The following is an 8,540-nucleotide window of genomic DNA, read 5'->3' on the forward strand; positions in this document are numbered from 1 at the left end:
GAAAGAGAGAGAAGAGAGAGGGGTAGGATTTTTAGAATTGGGGTTTGGTTTGTCAGCTCATGGCTGTGGCAGAGCTTCATAATTGTTTTTAATAATATCCCTAATATGCAGTGCCAAATAAGTAAATTTGGACAAGGAAGGATCCCCCTGCTTGAGGATTTCCCTTCCAACCTGGTCCCAGAAGGGGACTTGGTATAATATGGTTGCAGAAATATCTGGGAAGCTCTGTGACACCCACCGGACAAACCTTTTAACATCTGATTTTTTAAACTTTTTATCCCCCCCAACTAGGATGCCCACAACTTAGGAATACAGTCTCCTCTGTGGCAAGGTCAGCTTTGCACCCATGCTGACAGATTTTAAAGTGTGCCACAAAGTCTACAGCCAGGAGAATTACAACAAAAAAGAAAAGACCACCCTGAACAACTTAGACCACCTGCCCTTCAAGCTCCCCACACCCCGGGAAAGGGAGCTATAGCAAAAGAATGTGGGGTCTTTCCCCTACACCCAGGGAGCAAGAACAACCCCCCAAAGAGGGAATCCCTCCCCCCAACCCTGGGGAGAAAAGGAAAACCCTTAAAAAAAGCAGGAATCTAAGCCCCAAGGACCCCCTCACTCACCAGCAAAAAGGGTCGGGTCACGTCCAGGCAAAAACGAAAAATCCAGGCTGCAGACACACTGAAGGGGGCACCGACTCCGGTGGTGCCTGTTATGAGTGAGCACAAGAGGCCATCTGATCCGATTAACAGAATTTATTTAATTCATTTAAGAGAGTATATGAGAGCAAAGCAAAAAGCAGCGCTGCGGCGACAGAGGGGAGCAACCGCTCCGCCAAACTGCCGCCCTGTGATCCCCTAGCTCGCTCTTCTTATCTCCTTCCTTAGTTCACTCGTTTCTTCTGCGCAGTCGCATTCTGTTGCTAGGTGGTCGTTTTCTGCCTCCTGGTGGTCGTGGGATGAAGGCTGGTTGTCTTCCTCACAGGTGTCCTTTGATCTGGGGATTCTCACAGTCTCAAGTATACGTGTTATCTTAGAAATGCATGTTATCAGTTAAGCACTGCAAAGCCTATTGCCTACTACCGCTGTAAAAGGTTAGGAATGCGTATTATCAGCAATTCACAGCCTGTTGCCTATTACCGCTGTAAAAACAAACTTCTTTGAAACAAATTACTATCTGCAGCTGCATCGAACAAAAAGGTCACCCTTCTCTTACAATGTCTCCCTTTTTTTTTTTTTATCCTTCTTTTTGTTCGTTGAACCGTATTAATTCTTTTCTACTAAGCTCTAGATAGTTTTCGGCCTCTACCTGAGTGAGTGATTCATATTTTGATCTTACTATCATTAAATGAGCGGCCTCTAACCTACTCTTTACTATAGCAATAAGCTTCTTAAAGATGCAGGGTCCGAAAGTTAGCACTAAGATGAGCAGAATTGCCGGTCCTGCAATGGTAGACAAAAGAGTTGTTAACCAAGGGGAATGAGTAAACCATGATTCATACCAGTTTTGCTGAGCTTCTTGCTCTTTTTTTCTTTGCTCTATTTGTTTGCGTAATTCTGCCATAGTATCAACCACAATTCCTGTGTGGTCTGCATAAGTGCAACATTCTTCTCCTAAGGCAACACAGAGCCCCCCTTGTTGTAAAAATAATAGATCAAGTCCCCGTCTATTTTGTAACACAACCTCAGAGAGGGATCTGACTGATTTTACTAACCCATCTATGGCCTTTTCGATTCTGCTTAAGTCTTCATCTACGGATACTCGTAAATTTTTCATACCTTGTTGTTGATTTACTAGGGAGGCTACCCCCGTTCCCACTCCAACTCCACTTACACTAAGCAAGATTGCTACTGTTAATGCTGTGAGTGGTTCTCTTTTGACTAGATGGTGTTTGGGAGTTGTTTGATGCTCTAGTACATACTCCTTTGGGTGATATGATATGCGAGGGACAATTAACACCTGTACACAATAATCTGAACTTTCATTGAAAAGCCTTATGGATAAGCAAGGGGTGGTTCCGAGTTTATTACATACCCATTTGGTGTTGGGCGCTGGCAGGAGCCATTCTGCCAGTTTATCTTTTCTCTTGATGCTGATTGTCGTCTCACATAAGTGTTGCATTATTGCGGGTACCTTTCCCACACATTTCCCTTTCCCTCTTACTTGTGCTAGGGTTATTCCTGGGGTGCTATCTTTTCCCTGTTTCCACAGACATTCTCTTGGGTTTGTCCCATTAATTCTTCTGGTTTTGGCAGAGGATCCTATCGCCTCATAAAAGGGTGGATTCATCATGTAACAGAGCCAGCAACCCTCTGTCAGGTTCGGGTATGTATAGTTTAAAACGCCAAATGTGGCTTGCATTATTTTCCACAAGGTGGCATGCTCGGGTTTAGGAACACCTGGCTCATCTATGTTAATATGGCTGGTAATAACCTCTGTCTCTGTGTAGTTAATTGTCTTAGTTTTAATGTCACTTATTACTTTGTTGGGTCCAATTGGTGCAGGGTCATAGGGAATAGGTTCTTTCTTAATAATTATTAGGTTTCCCAAATCGTGTCCCTCTATCCAATGCCTAATTCCCCATGTCTTTCCCAACAGCCACCCCGGGTCATTTGGATGAGTAACATTGAGGTATATGAAAGTACAGTTCCCCAGTAAATCTTTCCCTGTCCATGGCCATTCTTGTGGCTTTACACATCCAGCTGGTCCATATCCCACCCTTAGGTATTTATCCGACCCTCCTCCCGGGGCCCATGCTGATGCTATTGTCTCACAACCCCAATAACCACAGTAGTAATGCCCGGGGAGGTTACAATATGACCTCCCTAAATTTGAAGCAGGGCACATATAGAAACTTGTCAAATTTAACAGCCGCCCACAGCTTGGATTTTTGGTCATGTTACATACTCCAGCTTTAAAGCTTGGTGCCCCGGGGGTTATCACAGTCTGCAGGTTATAATGAGTATCATGATTTTCCCACCTACTTAATGTCCATTTAAAGGGTTCATGGGTTTCAGTAGCAACACTTTGGAGAGGAAAGCATATCATCACAAATGTAAGAATCTTTAGGGCTGAGTAGTACGCACTGCAGGGGATGCTGCTTATCATGCCCAATTTCACATTCCTACTTTTTCTCATTCCATTGTCACCATTCCCGTGCCTATGGTGGTCAGTGTTTTTTCTTACGATTTGGGAGGGTCCCTCATCCCCACTAGCTATCTCTCTGTCTCTCCTGTCAACTTGGTTGCTACAAGCTACAGGGTAGGCCATCTTCTTGACAGCAGAGATATTCTTCAGGGGCGGGATTATTTCCTCTCTCCCACTTTGACCTCCGGGAGTTCCAATTTTTCTCATTTAATTGTGGGGTGTCGCACCTCAGTCCCTTGACCAGCCTGCGACACTTGACCTGGACTATGTCCGTAAGAAATGGACTTGAAAGCTCGTTGGAGTGGTAGCAATGGAATTCAGGATTTATTCCCTTCATAAAAATTTCCCACCACTCGAGAGATTCTTTAGTCAATTCCCGAGTGGCGACCTTATAATTCAATATTTCAGAGGTCAACTTGCGTTGTTCTAGCCAGCAGCGCTGACACACACTTTTTGGAGCCCTCCCCTTTCTACAGTGAGCCCACCACAGCCCTTTACAAATTTTACAAGAAAAGCAAGCAAAAGGGAAACAATTACAATCTAACCAGCTACATTTTATTCTAATATCTTCATGCTCGGCATGACCCTCCCCTTCCCAAGGTCTCTGCTCCCTTTCGAGTCGGATGGGCCGATAATAGGGCTGCTGAGCTAAGTCTTCTAAATGCTTACAGTATCCTGGGGGCTTTGTTTCTCCTATCAGTTGTGTTTGCAATCCCCAGTCATTCCCGACCCAAATGTCCCCGGAACTGGCAGTGTCCATTAAGATTACTTGAGGGTTCTCTTTACTGTTAGCTTCAAATCTCCCAGCTTCCCATCAATCTTCCAGCTCGTCTCTCTGGAAGTTGCATGAAATCGAGTCGGGTCCACTGGCCCCTTTATTCTGCTAGCATGGGTCCATCCCTTTTCTGCCGTACAAACTGCGGAATCAGTGGTGATTAAAACCAGATATGGTCCGTCCCACCTTGGGGTGATTGAATCTTCCTTCCAGCTTCAGATGAGAACCCAGTCGCCGGGTTGTACCTGGTGTAATACAAGATCTAGTGGTGGTCTTTGGGCCCACATCCCCTTTTCCCATAACTGTTTCTTGTATTTCATTAAAACAGTTAAATATTTGTTAATACTTTGGTCAGTGATATTAGGATTAGATTGAACTTTTTCTAGGGAGTAGGGCATCCCATATAACATTTCAAATGGGGAAAGCCCTATGTCTGATCGTGGTTGAGTCCGAATATTTAATAATGCTAGTGGCAGACATTTTATCCAAGATAACTTAGTTTCTAGTACCAATTTAGTGAGTTGTTTCTTAATTTCTCCATTCATTCTTTCCACCCTCCCGGAACTCTGGGGGTGCCAGGGAGTATGTTGTTCCCATTTTATGCCCAGGGCTTCTGCCAGCAGCTGTGTTATTTTTGAAGTGAAGTGGGGGCCTTTATCGGAGTCTATTGTTTCTGGGACCCCATACCTTCGTATTATTTCTTCTAGCAGGGCCTTTGTCACCGTTCGGGCTGTCTCCCTAGCGGTGGGGATTGCTTCCACATAATGTGTTAGATGATCTATTATAACTAAAAGATATTTTATCCTCCCCACTTTGGGAAGCTCTGTAAAGTCTACCTGTAAATTTGTAAAAGGCCTCTTTGCCACGGGTCTCCCTCCCAAGGGTGGCTTCCTTAAATTCTTCCTATTTACACGTAAACAGGTTGGGCAACCCTTAGTAATACTTTTTGTTAGATCATGGAGACCCACAGTCATATAATGGGTGGCAAAGTGGTCTACCAGCCCTTGAGCACCCCAGTGTGTTTTCTGGTGTAATTTATTAAGCATTTGCTGGGCTATGGCCCTAGGCAGAACCTCCCTCCCATCTGTTAACAGCCACTTCCCCGATTCTTCTTTTATCCCCAATTTTGCAAGTTTCTCCCGCTCTTCTACAGTAAATACAAATTTCTCCTGGGTGGTTAACCCAGGATTCTCTGGGGTATCTGTAGGATCCCTCCTGGCTCTCTCGCTCAAGGTCAGTGCCTCGATAATTGCAGCCTTCTTCGCTTCATGGTCTGCCGCGTTGTTACCCCTACTCCGGTAATCCATTCCCCGCTGATGCCCTTTTAAATGAACTACAGCTATCTTTGCAGGGCCTCTCAAGGCCTTCAGGAGGGCTACTATTAATCTCTGATGCACCAGGTTCTTTCCTTGTGAATTCACAAGGCCCCTTTCCTCCCATAATTTTCCAAATGTATGTACTACCCCATACCCATATTTAGAGTCTGTATAAATGGTTCCCTCTTTTCCCTTTAATAATTCCAAGGCTCTTAGGATGGCGTATATTTCACAGGCTTGGGCTGACCATGTTTTGTCTAGGGCTCCGGACTCAATTACTTCTAGGTCAGGTCCCCCTACTATGGCATACCCTGATTTTCTTTGGCCCTCTACTATTCTGGATGATCCATCTACAAACAGCTTTTCTCCAGTCTCTAACTCCTCTTCTTCCAAGTCAGGTCTAATTTTAGTTTGCTCCTCTATAGTGATCACACAGTCGTGAGTCAGTGGGTCAGTCTCTGGCTCTCTGAAGAGGAAGGAGGCTGGATTTTGTAATGAGGTGGTTTCTAAAGTGAAATTAGGGGTTTCTAATAGAATCCCCTCATACTTTAGGAGCCTGGCATCAGATATCCATTTGTCTGCTTTTTGCTGCATCACACTCCGTATGTTATGTGGAGTTAACACCTTCAGAGTGGCATTAAAGGTGATTTTCCTTGTTTCTTCTACTAACTCTGCACAGCCTGCAATTATTTGTAAACAGCCCGGCCATGCCCTACTTACAGGGTCTAGAATTTTAGATAGATATGCAATAGGTTTCTTTTTCCCCGCCCAGTCCTGGGTAAGTACTCCATAAGTTACCCCATCTGTAATATTGACAAATAAAAAGAAGGGCCTCTTTAAATCTGGGAGGCTTAGGACTGGAGCATGGAGCAGAGTTTCTTTTAATTCTTGGAATTTAGATTTTTCCTCTTCTGTCCACTTAAGGTGCCCATCTTGGATAAGTTTTTGATACAGAAATCTTGCCTTCCCGCTATAGTTTTTGATCCACTGCCTACAATACCCTGTAAGTCCTAATATCTGACGAATTTGTCGTTTATTTTGCGGTAAAGGCAGGGGTAGGATTGCTTCTACTCTATCTGGATCAATTTTCTTTTCTCCCTTTTTCAAATAATGTCCCAGGTATCTAACTTCCTCTTCTACAAATTGTAGTTTTGCTTTAGAAACTTTTAATCATTTCAGTCCCAGGAAATTTAATAGTTTGATACTTTCTTTCCGGACTTTGTCTTCTTCTTTACCTGCTATTAACAAATCATCCACATACTGAACTAGCTTTACCTCTGGGTCTGTTTTATAATCTTGCAAAATTTGTTCTAGGGCTTGCCCGAATAAATTGGGAGATTCCGTAAATCCTTGAGGTAATACCGCCCACCTGAGTTGCTGTCGCCTCCCCGTGTCAGGGTCTTCCCATTCAAAGGCAAAATAATCTCGACTGGATTCGTCCAGAGGGCAGGCCCAAAAGGCATCTTTCAGGTCTATGACACTATACCACTCGTTTTCAGGTCCTAATTTACTCAAAAGGGTATGGGGGTTTGCCACTACTGGGAACCGAGCCACGGTTCGCTTATTAATTTCCCTAAGGTCATGCACCAGCCGATAGGATCCGTCTGCCTTTTTAACTGGGAGTATGGGGGTGTTAAAAGGCGACATACATGGTTCCAATAATCCTTTATTTAGTAATCTTTCAATTTCGGGTTTCAATCCTTTCCTTCCCTCTAGTGAAATAGGGTACTGTTTTATTCTCACCGGGACCTCAGGGTTTCTGATCTTTACCGTGAATGGAGTCATATTCAATTTGCCCACGGTTCCCGGATTGTACCATACTTCAGGATTTATTTTCTCTTCATCTTCCAATTGAAGAGGGCAAAGCCTGATTTTCAATTCCTTTTCTACCACTTCGATTTGAATTCCCAGTTCAACAATTAAATCTCTCCCCAATAGGTTGTAATCTGTTTCAGGGACTAATAAGAAGTCACCCACCCCCATTTTTGTTTCTGATTCTACCATTACCTCTTTAATAATTTGTACTTCAAATGGTTCCCCTTTTGTCCCTACTACCATAGCTGTCTGTTTTGACAGGGTACAGCCTTGGGGCAGGAATTGAATGGTAGATCTTTCCGCCCCTGTATCGACCAAGAATTCTATTTCCTGGCTTTGGGGACCCACCTTTAATTTTATCAAGGGCTCTTTTTGATGTCTCCGGGTCCCCATAAAGTAGAGCCCCTGACCCCCCTAGTCGGCCTTGAATTCTTTCTCATCTCTAAGCCACACTCTGCACTCTCTCTTGAAATGTCCCTTTTTGCCACAATAATAACAAGTCTTTTCTTCCGTTCCCCCCCCTTTTCTTTGTTACCCGCTTTGTCTCGAGTAAACTTCTGTCCTGTCTCTATGCTCCTACTTTCCCTTACCGCAGCAACCATCATTTTAACTTGCCTCTTCTGACTCTCTTCCTCTCTCCAGACGTACACTTTCTGCGCCTCCCGCAGCAGCTCTGCCAAATCCCTATCCTGCCAATCCTCCATCTTTTGTATCTTCTTTCTAATATCGTCCCAAGACTTGGATACAAAATGCACTTTTAATATTGCCTGCCCCATTGGATCATTCGGTCTTAATCCTGAATATAATTGGAAGTACTTTCGCAGCCTCTCCAGCCACTCAGTGGGTGTTTCATCTTTCCTCTGTCTGTCATTGAATGCCTTATTGATATTTTGACCCCTGGGGACCGATTCCCGAATACCATCAATTAATATGGTTCGGAAGTCCCGCATATTGGCCCTATGATCCTGGTCTTGGTTATTCCAATTAGGATTTTGAAGAGGCCACTTAGTGTCAGCTGGGTGTTGAGCATGTGCCGGCTGGGCATCCCAGACCCGCATCCCAGCTGTCCTAATCATGTTCTTTTCTTCAACCCTAAATAGGATATTCAGTATGGACTGCAGTTCTTCCCAAGTGTATATATTGGGGCCCAAAAATTGATCCACTCTTTCTGCCACACCTAAAGGATCCTCTAATAGGCTTCCCATCTCCTTCTTGAAATCTCTCACATCTCCCGAACTCAAGGGAACAGAAATGAATCCTATTCCTGGTTGTGGCCCCCCCATGGGCATTTCCCTCAGGGGAAACAGTTTGCCTTTTGCCCTGCTCCGGGTGACTGGGCCAGTCTATTCAGAATCTGAGTCAGACTCATCATCCGATGAGGGGAGGGGGGGTGCTCGTGGTACAGGAGGAACATAAGGAGGTGGGGCTACTATCAGTTCCTCTGGTCGTCCCTTTCTTTTCCCCTTAGGTTTTTCGGAAAGTTTGAATAC

Source organism: Lonchura striata, chromosome 32 (assembly GCF_050655825.1).
Source record: "Lonchura striata isolate lonStrDom1 chromosome 32, ASM5065582v1, whole genome shotgun sequence".
NCBI classification, from domain to species: Eukaryota; Metazoa; Chordata; class Aves; order Passeriformes; family Estrildidae; genus Lonchura; species Lonchura striata.